This window comes from Cebidichthys violaceus, unplaced genomic scaffold, assembly GCF_023349555.1.
Source record: "Cebidichthys violaceus isolate CVI_PGR_0920_01 unplaced genomic scaffold, fCebVio1.0.p SCAF_44, whole genome shotgun sequence".
NCBI lineage: Eukaryota > Metazoa > Chordata > Actinopteri > Perciformes > Stichaeidae > Cebidichthys > Cebidichthys violaceus.
Window position 1 is genome coordinate 502437 of NW_027176639.1, and position 22119 is coordinate 524555.

Below are 22119 nucleotides of genomic sequence, written 5' to 3' on the forward strand. Positions count from 1 at the left end.
TAGGTAGTTCCTTGATACCTGCTTAATCTTAATTCCTACTATCAGGGTTTATCTAATGGGCTTAAAAGCTAAAGGGAATATCCAACACACATGAGACAACAGTGCATTCTGTGAGTAGCGTGTTCGGCCATTTCTAAACGGACTCGTTCCGTGTGGCGTGTGGCGCCCGGTCTGTTACATTCATCTCTGAAGGAAGTGTGAAACAGTCATAAGCCACACTTCTTTTCACGGACGGCGCCGCTGCAGCGTCGAGCTTTGATGAGTTGCACACTTGCTGGCGTGTGATTATTTCAGTAGCTGCCCTGTGTGTGCATGCGTAGCACTTTTTTTTTGGTTTTTTGTTTTTTTGTTTGTAATGTGCAGTGCTTAGGGAAATTATGTTACATAATTGTAATGCTGCACGGAACCCCTTTGGGTGGGATGTACAGCAGCATGGTGTAAGTATGTATTCATATTGCACAATATATTCACGCCGCAGGAGGTAGTTTTGTCATATGCCTGTTTCAGAAGCTATCTCAGCATGATTTTTTTTCGGGGGTTTTCATGCAAAACACCTTTATAGAAGTGGTTTGTATCTCGTCTCCACAGGCGGGAGCTGTTCTGTCATTCAGATGAGATCTGCACATCCAATCTCGTGCAGCCTATAGGCGACACGATCCATAGCAGCGGGACACGACGACGATACGAACGTCGTCTCCTATAGGCAAACACAGTGTTAGCTAAAATCACATTCTCCCCATCCTGTTTTGCTTTCGAGAATAATGTAAAGTGTTGTTGTTTTTGTCCGTTTGTCAGCGGCTGGCAGGTTGAGCTCTGATAAGGTGATGAGAGATTAAGGCGTCGAAGCTTATGGGCAGATAGTGGTGTTGAAGGCGAAAGCGTCACGCCAGCGTTTACACGGACCCATTGTGGTTCAGTGTGTCGTAGCGCCCTGCAAATTAGCCTTCTAGCCCGCGAACTGACATGAGCGGTGCACCTCTTCCTGGTGAAGTTAGGTAGAGAGATTGTGTTGAGCAGCGGGCTGCTAGTCGGTGTGATCGTCTAGTTTTTAATACCGTAAGAACGGCATTACTACTTTATGCAAATGTGGTCTCAAATGAAGCGATTTGATTGGTTCTCTGTCTCGACGGACCATTTCTAGGCCAACGTCATTAACCAGTGGATTCCGCTGTTTGGTATTTTACAAAGGTTTCAGTTATATAATGATTCTCAGAATAGTCTAGAGGTTAGGACCCCAGAGGTTAGACTAGGTCCCAGAGATCAAAACTCTGGTCATATACTGTATATATATACATATATATATATATATATATATGTATATATATATCATGAATACATCATGAATCTGACCTGTGTTGAAGCAGCTAATAATAGGCATTCCTTCATCCTGTTACTCACTCTCATACTCAGACATTCGTCAGCATGGCAGTTAGACAGATTTTCTATGAGAAATTTTGATTTTTAAGAATCTTAATTTGTGGCTGCTTGACAGATGCCTCTATGCCTCGTCTGCATCTAAGACATTAAGAGACGCTTGTCCTCTCCTCTCCACTCATAGCATTCTTTATCACACAAACCAGCAGAATCTCCTGTAGGTGAAACTGATTACCTCATAAAGACATACTGTAGCCGTACAAACGCACTATCTCTATCAAATATAAAGCTAATGTGTCTTGAGAATTAAAATCAATCTCCAAGATTAAAACATGAAAATGCTCCATTAAAAGGCGACATCTGCGGCCGGTCTTCCAATAAAATGCCAACCCAACTTTTTTTTGCGTCTCATTTTCAGACCAGTAAAGATTTTAATTAGCTTTTATTTCCACATGACTAATAACTAATCCAAAAAAGGAAGAGACTTAATGTGATAGGCATGTGTCTCCGCCGATCTTGGGAAAGACTGTTGGCCTGTTTATTAACAGTGATGGAAAAAAGCTAAAAAAAAAAAACTAAGTGCCAAGCCTTGCTATAAGTAGTCTTTGATGCTAAGTGACATCTTGTTAGCATAACAGGCAGCTATAGAACGGCCCTCTGATAGGATCATTTGTACTAACACAGAATACTCTATGTTGTGCCTCAGGAAGACATGGTTGTATATATTGTATTTGGAATATGTAAAAGTTATTGTTTACCTCTTGAGGTATAGGTTTACCCAAGCAGTGCGACGGGTTAAGGCACATTCACCCCATGCTATAATAAGGTATAGTCACCTTTTGCATCTTCTAGTACAACGCTTATGTAACAAGGGTATATATATATATATATATATATATATATATATATGTGTGTGTGTGTGTTCACAACTATATTATGCGTTGTAAATGAGGCTCAAGCGATGGATCGATGTTGTTCTCTGACTCATTAGTCCTCTCTACCACATCGCATCAATCCAGCCTATAATCCTCCAATTACAGACTATTGATTAGCTGACATGACAGCTATAAACAGGTACTGTCTAAGTGTGTGTGATTGTAAAGTGCACGCGTGTGTGTGAGTGTGTGTGTGTGTGTGTGTGTGTGATGATAAATGGGTCTGCAAGCATAAACGTACCGGTTCACTCTAGCCTCCATCCTGTGCAATAAGTGATGTTTATTCCCATGCATTAATTAATAAATATGAGTGAAACTACTTTGGTAGTTGTTTGGCTACATGAGTGCAGAAATGTTTTCCTGTATAAGACATCTTCATGAAGGGCAATTCATTTCTTCGTTCAGTGATGCAGGTTTTCTATTCTAATGGTACATTAGAATAGACAACCTTAAAATCAAAGATATCAACATATTAAGGTGCTAGAATATGCTCCTGTTGTCTGATTGATGTTCTTCACTGAACACTCCTGAACTGGGCCTCAGATGACAAACTGGACAGAATAGCATGCATGTGTCTCTGCAGAGAATACATGTGACACTGATGACGATGTTGTCTTATGAAGAAGATGACAAACATGTTTGTGTAACCGGTCCTCCCTCGGCTCGTACTGCTGCACCTTTTCACCAAGTTTCGTAAAAAACCAGGCACGTACTTTTTTCTTTTTTTTTTTCCATAATCCTGTGCAAATGCTAATGATCTGTTTCTCAGTCTGCAGACTGTTCTACTTTTCACAGTTTCTGGTCGAACATGTTTTTTTTGGGGTTTTTTTCATGGAGGCTGCTTGTTATTCAGAGAGTCAGCTTCGTTAAATCATTGTTGGACTCCTCCTCTTCCTCCACAGTGATCTCTGACCTGCATAAAGAGTTCTGTCTCCTCCGCGAGACAAAGGCTGTTGCGTCATCCTCCTGTGACAGGTGTGTGTGTGTGTGTGTGTGTGTGTGTGTGTGTGTGTGTGTGTGAGAGAGAGCGAGAGAGAGAGAGACAAAGGTACTGGTCGGGGCAGGCAGATGTCAGCAGCACCCTCATCATTAAGAAATTAATTCTACTAAAAATCGATCCGTTTACATTTTTAAAAGTTAGCCTCTTATAATATATTTGATCTTGATAATGTGCAGTCAAGCCTCTTTCTCACTGGGGGAAAAAAAACAGCCGTGAACATCTGGCTTTTTGTCTTCAGTGGGAAAGGTTACCATCGACATTCATCCCCGGGACAAACGACTCTGCAGATATTCATCGGCTCCGTCTCCGATCGGGAGCGATGGAGACGTGACACCCCGGCCCGCAAAATGCTACTTTCCGTTCCCCCCCTTTTTTTTTTCCAACGCTTTCTTTGTCGTTTCAGCCACGACTTCCATCAATCTCGGTCCAAGCGGCGCTTGAACAGTGTTCCACATTAGTCAGCACCGAGTTTGACAGAAACAAAAGAGAAATATCCACTGTAAGTGTTTCACTGGCCTCCGCGCTGCTCTCTACCGCTCAGTAACACCACAAAGGCATACTGGTCTACTGGTAATGACAAAGCAGTGCATCGACTATTGTTTTATCAATCGGGCTAATCGGGGAGAGTCTTCTGCAAATGAAAAAGTACAACTTGAGTTTTGAGATTTAGTTCATTCTGAATCGGATGCATCATCTCCTATGTTCATGAGAGCTCACTGTGATGTCATAATTGATTTTCTTGACATTTCAAGCACACTGTCTAGAGTTGGCTAGTACCCAGATAAGTATTGATAAGTACATTACAATGATCTTATCTGCAATGTCTTCAATAAGGAAAAGTTTTACAGATAATATCGATATTCATGTCTCGTCTTTCTGCGGACGTCTGAAGTAGGACGAAGCAGAATTGTGAAAATGTTATGTTTTTTTGTGGTTGAATTTGCTTCAGGGTTTGTTTGGTGTGAGCCAAACTAAGGCAGACGTTATTGTTGTGTAGCTGCAGTACATCTAAGTTGAGCTGCGATCTCCTTATTTGATCCTTAATGAATCCAAATAGGATTTGACATTCCCATGTGCATGGAAGAGAGACGTCTGGAAAACCCTCAGAGATTACAACTAAAAAGTAGGAATAACATCATCAGTGGAGAGGAACAGTTCATGGAAACATGCGGCTCAATCAGGAGAGACAAGTGAATGATTATAGTAGTTGACGTGTATTATGACAGATGCTGCGTTAGTGAGTTACACAGAAATCCTTTGGCGCTTGAACTCGACGAGGAGATCTGTGATCGCTGTTGTGATTGCTGCCCTGAGCGGAAACAGTATAAATCCCCCCCGTGGAGTCCAGACGCTGCTGGTGGTGGTGGTGGCTGATGAGGTTGATAGAGTGCATGAGTTGATGAAGATTGGGCGGAGATGGGGAGGTGGAGGGTTGCGTAGCAGCAGCAGCATGAGCGTACCGAAGGTAGAGAGACGGTCGTATTTAACAGAGACGATAGGCTGACCGTGTCCTTGTGTCGTCGTGCTGTTGGCTAAACCTCAGAAACATTTCACACTTCTTCAGAAAGACAAAAGAAAGCCGTCGTCATTATGAGGATCCAGTGACTATAGTCCAGATGAAACCTCAGGACTACATGTGAATATCTGGTACAGTACATAATACTGTTGTTGATAGAGGAAGTTTGAGTGACAGTTAAACCAACATACTCCAGGAACGAGTGTGATTCATGGTCCATCATGGTCCATCACGGTCCGTCATGGTCCGTCATGGTCGAGGAGCTTGTCAATGTCCTTTGTGTGCGTTTCCCTCCTCCTTCTTTTTGGCATTTGTCTCTTACATTAGACCTGCCTTCTTGACATTTGGCAACCAATCGATACGACAACCTTGTGACTGTGACGTTTTCACAAATATCGCCGTCGGGTGAATCATTCCAAATAAAGTGCATCATTAGACACTAAACACGTGTTGACGCCAGAGCAGAAACTAGATTTGAAGGCATTTTTGTGTCAATTTCGTCAACATAACAACCTATATTCTCCCAAATATGTAATATGTTATCCTCAGCCGCCACAAAAAAAATAACTCTCGTTGAGAATTTGATTCAACCACTTGACCTGTTGCATTCCCGCTTTTGCTTTTGTTGTCTGAAAAAGACAATATTCCTAAACTGTTTACATGTCTACTGAAAAGTATTCCTCTAATATTCCCGATTACATGCAGCCGTGCATATTTCAATTAACGTAAAAACGACCCCATGCCGCAAACTGTTGACTTGTTGGTTCGCGTTCAACGCACAGAGCTGACCGTAAACGGGAAAGAGGCCGTGTGATGAGCTACAATTCATTCTCCGGCGCTTGACTCAGACTTTGTATCGCTACTCGACGCTGTGAAGAATGTCGATTGTTCTTATCCTTTAACTTCGGCAGACATTGACAGCTATCTGATGAACGCAACACTTTGAGTGTGAGTCACATTTTCGTCACATTTTCGTCATTGGACTCTGAACATTTGACAGTTGTTCAGCGTGACACACAATCGTAATAAAGCAATAATTATAGAGATACCTGGAGGTCCGTGTATCGCTCCAGACCAGACGTTTACCGTTCAAATGAACACCTCCTCTCTACATCACCCTGTGCACGCGAATGAACGAATGAGCGACAGCATGTAGTTCAAGTGTGTAATTGTCTGTGTAAAGCCCCCGTTGCAGAGCTCATTGATTCCAGGGTTTCAGGGACGCTTTCCATGTCAGTGTTTCTCAAACAATGTGTCTGGCAGCTTGTCGGTTTGACGATCGTTGCGGCATCGATCCAGATCAAACGCACACTGTTCATGCTTAGAGAAGAGGTTCTCCCCCCTGAATATGTCTGCACAGTTAATGCATTTCATACAGTAGAACAAGGGGTCTGCGACAGTTCTTTTCGCCATTTTAAAATGCTCTTGTTAATAAAAGAAATGTGCAGAACAGAGTCTCAATACTGTAGCTGGTGCTTGGAAAAGAAAAGAGAAAAAAAATAAATGGCCTCTAGAAAGGGGGCAGTACCAATTTGTCATGGCTCACTGACCACACACACACACACACACACACACACACACATTTTCGAGTGAAAATTCTTTGATTTGACTTAATTAATTAGTTCCCTCTGCTGGATAGCACGGCGGTCACAGCGGTGCCTTTATGAACCCAGATAAGCAATGGGCCACTAATATAACAGAAAAGACTTTTAGGTGATTTAAGATTGTGCCGACACCGTGGAAGACAGACTCACAACTGAAGCTGTATGCGGAGTAATGACACTGAATCACCAAACGGGCACATTTTAATGTTGTGAGCGATAATAATTTTGGGCTTTGAACTCTAACGGCCTCACTAATCTAGCTCCGCTCCCTTGATTACCTCTACGCCAACTTCCCAACCGTGCATCTATTCTCAGCCCCGCCTCTCTCTGACAGGTTCGTCACTGCAGTCTGTGATGGATATGTCCACTCAGGAAAAAAAAACACCCTCTCCTCTCATTGTGAGGGATCACCTGTCAACAGGGTTTCTCAATCTGTGTGTGTGTGTGTGTGTGTGTGTGTGTGTGTGTGTGTGTGTGTGCGTGCGCCTGCCTGCCTGCCTGCTGCCAGTGTACTCACCGTAACTGAGCTTGGACGGGATTCAGAAGAAGCATTTCAGTCCAACCTGCGTTCCTTCGCTAACGCAGCAGAATGTAACCACAGCGAGCGCTGCTCACAGGGTTCAGAGAGGACGGGTGGAGGACGGGTGGAGGCAGAGCGGTGGCGAGAAACACAGGAAGAGAGCGTGGAGGCTAAAATAACAGGAGCTCTGTGTCGGATGCGAGGGGAATAAATGTCAATTAGTGCTCGAACGATTGCTTGAATTACAATTGATCAACAGCAAAATTTGCAACGTTCTGTTAATCGATGAATCAATGATTATTCATTTATTTATCAGGCATAAACGCCAAATATTTGCTAATATTAGCTTCTCAAATGGAAAAAAATGTGCCAATTCTCTATCATTTAAAAATGACTATTTGTTTTTTTCTTTATGTTGTCGAACCAAACAAGCTATTTGAAGATCTCGCCTTGGGCTCTGTGAAGTAGAAAATGCTAAAGTATCGAAAACATGTAGCTGAATATCATCGATTACACATTATATGGAAGGTTAAAGACAGCTGACAAGAGCGATTTCCTTTAGACAAACCTGCAGTACATCATCTGAGGTGTGTTGTTATACACAACAATATCAAAAACGTTGTTTCTTTATTTTGCTCGGTATATGTAGGTCATTCAACTGAGTTTCAATTTTCCTCTTATTATGCTGTCGGTGCAAAGTCAGGTTACAGTGAGACTATTACTTCCACCGGCAGAGTTGGCCGAGAGGTTAATGCCTTTTTCTTTTTTTTTTTTCCTGCATCTCCCTCTGTGTGGTTTGTCTTTTAATGGGAAATCTTAAAAAGTTGAATTCATTTCAAACTTCTTATGTGGAATTGAGGAACTAATACTGTACATTTTTCACAGCAATGGCCAAAGGGGAATGTGGCCATGACTTCTTACAAAAACTCATAAAACTTTAAATCAAATCTGCAGCAAAAAATCCCAACTTCCTGTGCTTTGTGTGTCACCTGGAATATAGAGAGGGAAACTATAGTCAATTGGCAGGCACAAATATATTAGAATTCATTCCTGGATGATGTTGGTGAGCCTGCAGGACCATGATTCAAAAAGCAAGGACCCTTCACCCTAATTAATTCATGAACAAGTGTGAATTTGTAATATCTGCGATTAGGTATGCGCATGTATTCAAGCGTGCATTCACACACACACACAACCTCGCAAACACTTGTTTGCAGCTTGCATCTCTCTCTCGTTGACGGTCCCTTCACAGTCGCTTCCCTTTCTGTCTGTATTGCTGCAATAGGGGGAATGTAATTATCATATTTACAACCACAAAAAGCAAGCAGGTACTGAGAAACAGTGTCTTTCCTTCTGTTAGTCTACCGATCTCCACTCCACTGCAGTGCTCACACTCGATAAACACACACACACACACACACATACACACAACAACACACACCATCTACATTATTCTGAAACAACAGCTAAACAATCACATCTCTGCCAGTAGTTTTGTCATTTTTCACTATTTTTCTATAAAAACATTAAACAATCACAAGATCAATGAGCGATGATGGGCAAGACTTGACCAATCAGATTTGATTATGTAAATTCTTAACGGGGGACACGCCTAATAAACCTCCAGATGCAATGATGCCTCCCAAGAGTTTACTCATGAGTTATGTAAAGGGGCGTGGCTTACATATAGGGGGCAGGGCTACCCCGGAACCAGTGAAAGAGGAACTCTGAGCGCACGGTTCATGAGTTTGGCCGTGTGACGTGCATTCATTTTGAAGTTCTGCACCACTCTCACTGCCACGCTCTCTGTTTTCCAATTGGCATTATGTAATTCTGCAGCATTTGCTGAAAAGACTGATGCTCTCTTTGTTAGACAACAGTCTCCGAACTGATGCTCACTGAAAAAATGCCAAACAGTCTCCGGAGCTTTCTAAATGCCGTGCAGTGGAGTGAGTGTAGGTGTATCCTTAACCCCTTACATTTAGAGTCTGCAAGAAACAGAAATGCGTCGTAACACTTTGCTCTATAACTTGAAGTCTGATTCATCAATAACTCACAAACTGTCAGGACTGAAGAGCTCAACACTCAGTCCATCCGAACTTTAGAAGTAAGGCTGCTATCTGTCAGAGATGAGTCACGTTACAGGGAGGAGGCACTGGAGCACAACTTGAAGCGAGGTCTTCTGACAACCACCTGCCTTAAAATGTCAGCAACGCAAAGGAGCGTGTTTCTCACTTTAGCAGACGGAAAACAACAGCTGCAGAAATATATTTTCCACAAATCTGGAGATGTTGGGTCTCTTTGGTGTTCAGCGACGAGCCGAATCGAGCAAATGGCATCCCATGCATTTTAGATCATTACTAAAACAAATGTAATCAGATTTCATTAATCAATACCCTCAGTGTTGCTTAACATAGAAAAACACAGGATTCTCCCAGATTGATGAGCTCCAACTGTAAGTCACATAACATTGTCTAAGCTAAAAATTAATGTAACTCTGTTTATAAATGACTTATAAAGAGAATTGCAGCCCTACGGGCTTTTTAAATAAGTCTTATTATCACCTCAAAAAACATTGTAGGGAGGAGGTTGAGTTGGTGAGACACAGATGTCTTTCAGTGACAGTCAATATAAATTTATCGTATCAGCGACGTATCAGCCAAGACAGCCCAACAATGTCCAGGGCCTTCAGGACCTTAGGGCGATCTCACCCACCCCTGATGCCTTGCTGCATTGGAGATAAGGACGGTTCTTCCCCTTGAGTCTACGAACTCAGCCTCCTCCACTAAGGATGTGTTGGTCTGGTACAGGAGTTCCTCAAAGCTCGAAAACATCCCCAGTACGGGTCTGCTTTTCTCTACCCCTGCTGATAACAGCCAGAGCCAAGCCCTGCTTTCCCCTTCTAAGTCGTCTCAAGAACGTCCTTGAGACCAACCAAAAGTCCTTTTCCCGTATTCTCCCCAAACCCCTGCCACACCCAGTTTTTGCTTTTGCAACTGCTGCAGCTGCAGTCCTTCTGGCCAACAGGTACCTGTCTGCTGTTTGCAGAGACACCTGAGCCAGCCGAGCCCCAAAAGGCCTACTTCTTCAGCTCGATGGCAAGTTCTTAGGTTGCTGCCACGACAGGCACCAATGACAATTTTGAACACAACTCCGAGCAGCCGGTTGCACAACAGAAGCTTTGAACGCGGCCGTCTCGGATTCCACGTCCCCAGCCTTCCCCCCATCCGGACCAGGCTAGAGTCCCTCTCCTCTACAGGAGTTTGGTCCAAGAACCAGTGCTTTGCGTGGAGTTGAGCCTAACTATATCTGTTAAGGCTCCAGCTCCCACAGCTTCCAAAAACTTTCTTATGTGTCATTTTTGCAGTAAAGGCAATGAAATACAGTTACTTTAATAGGCCCCAACATTGACTTTGGAGGACTTGCTGAAAGCTGAATAGGTCTCACTACCTGTACTTTGTCTTTAAATCAGAACAAGAGACAGTATGAGCACTTCACCTCAGTCAACAACAGCCCAAATTTGTAATGCCAGCCAATCCTGCAAGGTTTTTATTGACCCAGATTTTAGCACATGGCCTCCCTCAACTGGCCCAGTAATTACTCTGTACAATCACCCAGGGCTGTTTAAGCCAAACTGGCTGTGTGCAAGAAGCCACCTGAGAGCAGAGGGACAGCTGTTGCTTGCAGGTTTTGGCTGACTTTATGTGCACTATACAGGGCATGTATGCTGCCTCCTCTGCATGCCGAGGCCTCAACTCATGACCATTTTCTATGTTTTATATCCAACTCATTGTCCCGTACGCATCACTGTGTACTTTATGATCTGGGTTTCTGGCCTTCATTGACCCTATGGAGACTGCAGCATTGGTATATTTTTAACTGCACCTTGTCTATTTTTCTGTTGACGTGCTTTATTTCATAATTATTGTAACCTTGTAATGATGTGCTATCTTGGCCAGGACTGTCTCCAAATAGAGATTATGATCTCCAGGGAATTCTTAACTAAAACTATATAAGTACTGTTATGGATGTTCATGGAGCCACAAACCACCAGGAAACAAGGTTACCATCACTTTTGCCGTTTATTTAGCCAGGCGGTTATTTGAAGGTGATTGCTTCTGATTGCTGTGGATCTACACAAAGAAAGAAAGAGATTACAACATCATGTTCAAATCATAAAGTCAGCCTTTAAATCACGGCAGATCATTTCCATTAACGGTAAATATGGTCTATAAAATGTAATTATTAGCTTAACATGCACATCATTATATCACAAACAAATCAGATCAAAGATGATCCGTTAATCATCTGAAATACATCATAATCCAAATAGAAATAAAGTGCTACTTACATCAAAAGTAATTCAAAAAACACGTGGCAATCCGCTCATTCCAGGTGAAGGTGTCTGGAGACAAAGAGGAAGAACTCCGTATTTATGCCTCTTTGTATACAAGTACCATCACACGCTGCTGATTTACACCAAACCAATACCAACTTGAGCTTAAAGTCTGTAAACAGACGGTGTGATCTTGTGCATTTCTTTTCAACTAACACAGTGAGGGATTGACTGTGACTGCTGTGGTTTTAGTCTTCCTGGTTTTTAAAAAAAAACATTGCAATAAGCACCCAACGGACAGATTGGCGGAGGAGGTTTGCCATTTTAAACATTTGTGCGCCTCATCTAAATGTGCAATTTGACTTGTGGAGAGTCAGTGAAACACTAATAGCATCCTAATGGTTATCTTCAAGAGTGTAAAATACAAACTCAGCAGCTATAAATGTCAACAAAACACACTGCCTGTAGGGTTATTGTCTCTTGTTTATGGCTTATATAACTAGTTGCTACAGAAAAGCATAAAAACCATGCACTTTTTACGCACCGTGCTGCATCACCATAATCAGGCTTTAAAGCTCCCAAATTGGCAGGGTGGCTGTGAATGGTTTGGGGAGGAAGAAAGAGAAGAGGAGGGCAGATTAAAGTCAAAGTTGGCTGCTTTACAAGATGATTAGGAGCCTGTGTTGTGTCCAAAACACACTAAAACACTCTACCACATTCAAAACAATGGAGCTGCTGATTAAGAGTTCTTATGCGTTTACTGTGAAGGTGGTGTGACGTGTGTGTGTGTCCTCCTCACGCCTCTGTAATAATACCACACAGCTATGAATGTAAGCCCGCTGTGATGTTAGCGAGCAGGCAAACTCAGAGTTTATTTTTCAAAAGATGACGCAGATGTTCATTAAAGTTCCAAATATCCCTGCTATTGTTTCGTCAAGCTGTTTCTCTCATTGTGCTTAAAAGCCATCGGGAGCCATCAGAGACCTCGAGCCACCAGATGTAGTTGATTTCACATTTCCAGACACAACTGCACTGAACAGCCAGATGGTGATTATGCAACATGCAACTCTATTGGCAATGACTCTTGACCCATATGGCAATGACTCTTGACCCACATGGCAATAACTCTTGACCCACATGGCAATAACTCTTGACCCACATGGCAATGACTCTTGACCCATATAGCAATAACTCTTGACCCATATGGCAATAACTCTTGACCCACATGGCAATGACTCTTGACCTATATGGCAATGACTCCTGACCCATATGGCAATGACTCTTGACCCATATGGCAATAACTCTTGACCCACATGGCAATGACTCTTGACCCATATAGCAATAACTCTTGACCCATATGGCAATAACTCTTGACCCACATGGCAATGACTCTTGACCTATATGGCAATGACTCCTGACCCATATGGCAATGACTCTTGACCCATATGGCAATAACTCTTGACCCACATGGCAATGACTCTTGACCCACATGGCAATGACTCTTGACCCATATAGCACTGAATTGAGCTTGTGTTTTGTAGTCTATTTGTCTATTTTATGCAATCCCCTATTTGCTTTCCTCACAGAGTTTTAAAAATACACTGGTCGTGATGGCCAGTGGAGTACATCATACAGCATTTGGTCACTTTGGTCCAGAAGGCAACCTTTCAACTCAGAGCTGATTCAATTCCCAGCAAATGTCAGCATATTTCAGCTGCTTCTATATGTCTATTTTGCAAAGTTTTGACTTATAAAACTGTATTATGATGCATAAAATGAAGGACATAATCCCTCAATGATGAAATGAGAGATGGAGAAGTTTAAAATCTCACAATTAACTTGGAGAAGAACTCTCTATACACGCTATATTTTGACTTTCAATGGCGATTACACAGAACAACCGAACTTTGCTTTATTGTTTGGTTTGGGTCACAAGGTCTCCATTTAATTTCACCTCCAATTGAAGTGCTAACATCGTGAGTATTCCAGAGAACCAACATAAATCATCGTCATAATATAAAACCTCAAAAAATACAGAGAGTGCAAAGGTGCAAGTATCTCAACAATGAATGCTGCAGCACCGAACACCTCGTTGCTGGTGTGTCACAGACGTCTGTACGGTCACACTTGGTCATGCTGTGTAGCGGCGAACTGGCAATTTAGCAAATTTACATATTCCAGAAATCTGTATGTGACTAATGGGCTTGCAGCTATTTCCTAGGCAGCAGTGCCCACGGGCTATACCGCCCCTGTTTATGCATAATAAATAATAGTAATGTTGCAGAGTGGGCTGGTCAAGTCCAAAATAACACACATTTAACAATGGTCGAAGATTTAAATCTTCATAATGTGATATGCCAAGGATTTAGGCTCTTCTATGGTTGGACATTAACTCATTAAGTTGTTTCATTGTGCTACAAACAATTTATATTGACTTCTTTGACGTCAAATTATATGTGGCAGCAGTAGCTTCTAAATAGTTGGGAAAGCTTAGATACTTTTATTGATCTGTAAAATGCACTGTAAACATTTGGATCTAACTTTACATTGGTGGTAATAATACTACAAGTTCCAAAATACTGGGGGCAGCAAAACAAACGTTGCCTGACTTAATAAAGAAGTCAGGCAATAATTGGCTTTTTTTTTCCAATCATTCTGGGATTAACGGTGATCTGATGTAATGCTGCTCACGGCATGAGGCTGCAAACAGCTGAAGTGAAAGTAGTGAAAGTGGTTTCCTTGTTGAGAGGTTGGAGGTGTGCAGCCTGCAGCTCTTCATTTAACAGCCCACTGTGGCTGCTCCTTCTTGCTCCATTACGTCCCGCAATCAAAACTGATTCGCTGTCAGAAAATATCCAAAATGGCCACTGTTCACTTGGCATTATCAGTAAACTTAATGCATCATTAACACCCAGTTCAGAATGCTGCAGAATAGTGCAATACTTTCACCGGTGTGTTACCTCATCAGCGATGGATACTGACTTAACAGACACTTATTTGAATACAAATCTTTGAGATTTGTGCTTGAAATTCTCAAAGACTAAACGTTCCTTTTTCCTAACAACAGATACATTGTTTACAAGGACTGAGCTGTTGCACATGTTGCTGCCAGTAGGGGTTAAACTGGGATTTGTTGTGTCAGGAGATGGCTTAGCAGAGTTTTCAAGGGTCTCCCCTGCTGTAACAAACCATCCAAAGAAACATTGCACTCTCTCGTCTGTTACAATCTCAATGTTTTTTTAAGTACAAAATGCATACGCACAGGAAAACCCATTTGTTGTACTGTGTTATCATCATTGCCGAATGTCTGAGAGGGCGTCAGTGCTCAACGGACCAAACAAAAGGAACGAACAATCTGTTCGGTTTGAGTCTCGGCTCGGTGGGTCATTTCTCTGAGAGCGCTCTCGACTCGAAACGCGACAGAATGAGAAAGCACCGCCGCAAACTACCGAGTCAACAACAGGGGAGGCAGATGCTGCGGCGTCCCCCCCCTTGTCTGTTCGACAGAAACAGTAATGACGAGCATCAGTGTAAATAATAAGAAAACAGCAACACAGACGAGAGAGAGAGTCGCCCACGGGAGAAGCGTAATGACGACATAAACAAGAGCGATGTCGAGAGACGAGAAAACCACGGGGACAAGATCAGATGAGACACACATCTACAGCATTAACGCTATTTCTCTTTGATTAAACTATGTAAATATAAGCATAGGCACTGCTCATTATTAGTATGCAAAGCAGCGTTACAATTTAATAATTACAAGCAATTCTGCAAATGGAAATTTCCGTGAGCTGTACGACAGACGGAGCCTCATTTAGGAACACATTATTATTCAGATTATTTTCTTTCAATTGTGAGCATGTTGATTGTGCTGATGTGTGGGCATTCAGAACAATGTTCTTTTTTTTTCTTTTTTTTGTTGGCAGAAGGGCTGGAGATAAGGTGTATTATATTATATGATGAGAACAGAATGAGCAGTAGCTTATGAGCTGCCAATCACGCATTAGCCTTTTTGAAACCTGTTTGTCTGTCAACCTCTCCTATTCTCTCTCCTGCTGCCACCTGTACAAACCCCCCCTCTGCTCCCCCCCCCCCTCTCAACCACTCATTCACTCAGAGGTAGACTCAGGTAAAGTGGTTTTAGAGGCGGGGAGTCTCAGTTACTCGACAAGCGGTCTTGAGCTCATTCAGTGCGTTACACTGTTCGACTTCTTAAGAAAGTTCTTATTAAGTAAATCTTCGCTGCTTTTTACTGAAGGGATATCGGAGACAGACATTATGAATTATAAATCAAAGTTTTTGAAAAACATAGCGTAATAAATTGCTGTAATCTCGTTTCAGTTTGTCTAAATATTAAAGCATAAACTAATTCAAAGTGTTGTTCTGCACCGGTTGCAATGCAGTGCAATAGCCCTGAAATATTTGAGCAATGTTTGCGTTTACTTGTTCGCTGTCTTCTTTTCTTCGCTGCGGAGTGGAATGGTGTGAAATTGGCAGGAACATGCATCTCGGCCCCCTAGTAAAACCACTCATACATCCCACCTGAGAGAAACAATGTTCTACCTGAGAAACTGACAAGTGACATAATGACAACTAGTCATAACGTTACAAGCATCTCATGCCTCATGCAAGTGATCTTTAACACCATGAGAAGAACGTCTTTTGGACCCACACAGCCGCACTATTTCCCACTGAACATTCTTTAGATGAATGTCTGTTGTCACTGGCTAACATACTGTATACATATCGCAGATTCATCACTGCACATCTGTCTACAGTTTGTGCAGCAATGCTTAGTCTGCTTGACATATTGGTGTCACATGTCCAAATGATACAACTCCGTCACACCCTCTGAGTGACAAAACAAACCAGGGAGCGGTGATGCTAGAAAGAAAACAACCAGTCGGTGGAGTTACCTCACATATAGATATGTATATGTACTCTCATTATATATATATATATATATATATATATATATCCTTACAACCTTGCCCAAGCAGGGCATGCCAGATCCACTCTTTTTCGTTCTTACCTTTCACAATAAAAGCCCTGGACAAAATGCACTCAGAGCATTTCACTAAAGGAAAACTCAGTACAGTAGCTTTATGCTATTCAACATTTTTCCTTCAGACAGACAACCAGAACACAGGTGCTACCATTCCATTTAAGTGGCCATTTAATCCATATCAGTGAGCCAGCGTGTGCCAGGTTGCTGGAGTAAGCTTTAACAACGAATTGCAGCATCATTAGTTTTATCAACTACCCCTGTGCTTATCACGCTGTGGCACATTCAAATGAGCCTTGCCAAATTGCAACGATCCATTTTGTTTGTTTGTAGAGTCTCCCTTTGTTTTTCGTGTCGGTGCGCTCAGCAGATCATATTCTATATGCAGCATCTCACAAAAAAGCACAATCATTATATTATTGGCATTTTGAAGAAGATGAATCCCTACTGACTTTGGTGATCCTCTGAAAATTGGCGCACACGTTCACGTCCCGTCTCAAGATGAGTTGTAATAACTCTGATGATCCCCTGACTTTACATCTCAAAGCTACACATCTATCTACAAAATGAACGACATTGCTGCCAGACTCAACCTTTACTTTTGTGTTTAGTGCCGTTTACCGAATGTTAGCATGCTAACATGCTCGACCAAGATGTGGCTAACACAGTAAACGTGATGTCCGCTAAACATGTGAGTATCATAACATACGAGGTGTCATGGGAGGAACTGTGGTTCACTTGAAATCACAGAACGGTTCTCCCGGTGAGCACAGCCTCTGCAGCTCCTCCTCCAGCATTAATTAATGGAGCATTAAGGTTTATTTCCTGGAGGTAATTGAACCAACGGCCTTTTCAGTCACATCCGATGTGCCTCAGCATTCCAACCTTCCGTATACAGTGACTGAAACCTCCGGGGACAAAAGGTAAAGAGCACTTCAAGGCCAAAGACCTCCAGTTCCTATCAGTCTCATGGAGTTAACCCTTTGTTGACTCTTTTTCTTTTCACCTCCTCCACCCCTCATCTCCTGTTTGGCCTTTTTTTCACTTAATTGCCTGTTCCATAGTTGCTCCATGTGATCTAAAAGCAGTTGCTCGCTCCATATGTAAGATCCCCCTGCCCTATAGACCCCCCCAAAAAAAGAAGAGAATGTGAATCAGTGTCCATGAGACACATCCCTGTGTAATTTACTGGTGCCTGATATTATTCAGATTCTCTCTCGGCAAGCAAACTAAAGCCGATTAGAGCGGCTTGTTCTTGAGATCAGACAACAGGAGACCTCGTTAACGCCTTATCGGGGCTCAATAATCCAAAAGTGTCAAACGGCAGGTCGCATAGCAAAACAGCCAATGTCAAAATAGTTTATCAAATATCAACCCTGAGTCATTCATTAAGTTAATTAAAAGGATCATGCTTTGATTAAACAATTGAATGGACACAGGCGGAGATAATGAATAATTATGACAGGGAAGGGAAGGACCTTGAGTCTTTGTGTTAAGCCAAAGGTTTGTCTACAAAATGAAATAACTAAACCAAAGAGCAGTCACTTACAGTAATGGGGTCTGCTTGATGACACTGATGATGTTTGGAAGCCTCTTATACTCCTCTCCTTTCTTTATTAATTTACTATTTCAAGATGATTGGATTTTTAAGTAAACGGTCGGCCTTCACTTGACATTCTAAATCCCTGTCATCGCACGCACTCAGAAAAATCACGGAGACGCGAGCGGTCGACACTCGCCAGAGTGCTAATTGGATGTGTGTTGAAGGAGCTGCACTGCGCACACACACACACACACACACACACACACACACACACACACACACACACACACACACAGAGGCTTGTGAGGATGTCCTTTCACAGAAACACAGATCGTGCAGATTTTATGGTACTTGTGTATTAGGTGGGTTGAACAAGACAAATGGTGTGTCATGGGGTTCAAGACACATATACTATACATGTGTGGGTATGTCTATGTGTGTGTGTGTGTGTGTGTGTGTGTGTGTGTGTGTGTGTGTGTGTGTTAAAGAGAGACAGTGATATACGTTTGCAGCTTTCCTGTGAGCAAGATGCTATGGGGAGATAAATAATTCCCAGAAATCACGTGATATTATTATTATTGTGACTTCATGAAACATACTTACACATTTGAAAAATGTCTCTTCTATTACTTGGCGTAATGAGAGCAGATGTGAAACAGATGTGCTTCTCTGAGGAACACCGTAAAGAGAACTGCCACTCGGGACATGAGTGTTTTATTGTAGAGTAGATCTTTTTTTATGTGTTGCAGTGATGAGTATTATAAAATAGTCAGTCTGCAGTTGAAAAGTGATTTAAATCCCTTTCAACAGATATTAAAACATTTCCACCAAGCTTCTTTTCAATAATCCTCTTCCTCTCACACGTACACGTCATGGTTTTAAGCAGTGCTTATCCAGAGTGTACAGAAATACGTATTTTACTATTTTAATCTAGGACCGGATTAACATTCTCAAGGACTAAGCAACTTCACTTGCATTTCTATTTGAGGAACCTTTTGCTTCCTTGGCAACAAGTCCTCCGAAACACATCAATGCCACCAAGAAAACTATATCAGGACACCAGAGAAATGACAGCATTCGTCATTCGTTCAAACACTTTAGAATAAAACTATTTTTACCCGACAATAGACGCACAAATAACGTCCTCTCACAGAAGCAAAATAAGGACTTTGTGGATGTAATGGGGTGGACTTTGGTGTGGAGCACCAAGTGTGTTTTCCAAGGAGTAGATCTAACAAACAATCGGCAGATATAACTTCATGTCAAACTCATTCATTTCATTGTTATGGCTGCTGTAAAATCAATCATATCTCATCAGAGTTTGGCAGTGCATAGAAAGGTATAACTGTTGAAATCATAACGTGACCAGGTACCTTAGATCTCTGTGAAATTCTTGAGTTTGCATGTATTAAAATGTGCATGTGTCAAGGACATATTGATTGCACACAGTTCTCATGAATTAGCGTCTTCTGGTTTGTTAATGTTAACTGTATTTCAGCTTATTTTGGTGACGTGATTCCGTTTTTCATCAGTATCTAAAGATTCGGCGGTAGATTCTGCGATATATTTTCCATCACTTGATACACAAAGGGCCACTGACTGTTTGCAGAAGTCTAACATATGACCTCACTACTGCTGCAACCCTAGTCCTCCCCTCTCTCCTCACCCCCTACTTGACTCTTGATTGGCAGCGGTGCTTGAAAAATGGCAGGGATCTAGTCCCTGCTTCCTGTCAGCAGAATCTGTGAAGGCTGACAACAGTGATCCTGAATCAGACAGTTGCTCCTGCAGGGCCTCCGGGGAGTTGCTTTGCTCGGCCAAACAAATACTCTGGCAGAGGTGCTGGTTGGCCACATTTTTTCCTAGCTTGCTGTTTTCCCTTTTACTGTCTTTGCGTGAAGCTAAGCTAACAGTCTTCTGGCTGTGGTTTCCTATCTATCATACAGACAGAGTCAATCTCCTTATGTCGCTGTCTGCAAGAAAGCAATCATGGTGAAGTATTCTTTTAACCGTAGAAAAGGCACCGTATGTTGCATAACATTAGCATTTTAAGCATTCGGTTACATGTTCTATGCGTATGAGTTATGGTGGATCGCTATTCAGAGTGAAATCAGTTAGCGTAGCTGGCTGAGTGTGGTGAGTCAGGCTCCTCGTAGCTTCATCTTAATCTCCAGCCTCCATTAACGGGCTTCTTAACACAAGAAAAACACATTTTGTAAACTAGAGCAAATGGAGAGCATGAGAGATACATGCATGGGATGTATTGTGAAAGGCTACGGATACTTTTCGTACAGTATGTGCGTCAGAGTTTTTCAGTGAGACTCTCTAGCTCATCAGTGACCCTCTATTTCTGCACAGTCACACACATTGACCTTTTCACTCAATCAAAGCCTTCCCTGCTCCATTACCCTCTCGGCTTCCTCTTCCTCTTCCTCTTCCTTTTTTTTTTTTGCAGGCACATTCAAAGCTAGAGTGGCACTCCAGAAACTGTCAGAATAAACCTGTGTTCGAAGGATGAATATTTCACAGCATGGAGTTTTTAGTTTTTTTCTTTTTTTGAAAGTCACAGTCTGCAGACCGTTTCTCTTTTTTTTTTTTTTTCTCGCTACATGATCTAGTGCACCGCTGCTGAGAAAATTGGATCATGGGGGAAATAAAAGATATGAAGATACAGGCGTTTTGCATGAAGAAGTGCATGCATTCCTCTGACCAAGCATTTCCTCTGATGCGTCACCACTTTCTAACACTATTTGGCCATTTAATCGGCTGGAAAATAAATAAAAAAATTCAAGATGACTGCAGTGGATTCTAAAAATGGGTTTTGGGTTCTAGTGATGTCTTTATTTGAAGACCGGTATCCAGCCCTGTGATATGAATCTGTTAAGATGCTTTCATTGCAAGTCTCTGATGCATATGATTTCATAATTTGTTCAGGGAATAGTGAGGATGGAAATGTACAATACACAGGGGAGCTGTTTGGTATGCTGCGCTCGCAAAATGTATTTCCAGATTCACATGCACACAAAGGATATTACAGGCGTTACATGAAATGACAAAGGGAAAAAAAGGCAATAAAGGGACTTGAATCTCACAGGGAATACACACACACACACACACACACACACACACACACACACAAATGTGCATACATAATGAATTACTGTTGAATTCAGCTGAGAGTTGACGAAATCCAGGGTTGATTGCTATAAATGAGCTGAGAATGAAAAGCGTTAAATACATTTTGCATCAGCCACAGGCAGGGGAATTGAATGGGAGAGGCAGAGAAATTAGAGAGCCGCTCCTTCCGACATCTTTACGGTTTCTTTGTTTTCTCTTGCCTCCTCTTCTGTCCTTTCATTCTGAAATCCACTCCTCCATCTCTCGAAAACGTCATCCAATTAGTTATTAGTTATTTCTGTTTTCACGCTTCTTGATCTCAAGTGTCGCAGATCCATTTATCCATCCCTCACAAAATACACACAATTTACACACACGCACCACATAAACTGAACTGGATCAGCATATGCTTTCTGTGCACTCAGCACAAATAAAGTTCAGTAGAAACCAGCGAGAGTAGAGGAAGAGAACGCAGAGCTGAGGAATGAGAATCAGGCACACTGAGACGCTTCATGTTAAAATAGAGTGAGTAATATTAAAATGCACAGAAATCGATAACTGAGTGTCCAAATGTAGAGCTATAATTTTCCCATCATATTACGGTTGTTATATTTATCGGTATCAGACGTTTATTAGGATTTAGCGACTAGCAAGTTAGATTAACTACTAACTAGTTAATCTAGTTAGCAAGCGTTGTGCTTGCCGCATGTTTCTGAAGCCTCCAATTGGAAGATGATAATCCCTTATTCTGCAACTGCAAGACCAGTTCACCTCAGATCTGTGCTTTTGGTGCATAAAATAGCACAATTTCCGATTTACCGTCTTGTCTAAAAATCTGATCAGAGGACCATTGACAGCCCAGTGAGTGCTGTGAGTCCCGTCAGGTTGAAGACTCTTTCATCATAACGTCTCACTGGAGGACTGCAGCTGTCATCGACAAACCATCTACCTGACCTGACGTGACACCCGCCTCAAGCAAAGACCAGCAGGGAACTTACAGACCACATTGGGTAAAGCGATTGGGTGAGGAGACAGTCAGACGAAAGGCACATTCAGAAAAGCAGCATTTGTTGTTGATGAAATGTAACTTAAGTGCTTAAACGCCTTTGAGATCATGTCTGTATCACAACTCGGCCAGGTTGCCATGTTGGTTTTTGCGAGCAGCA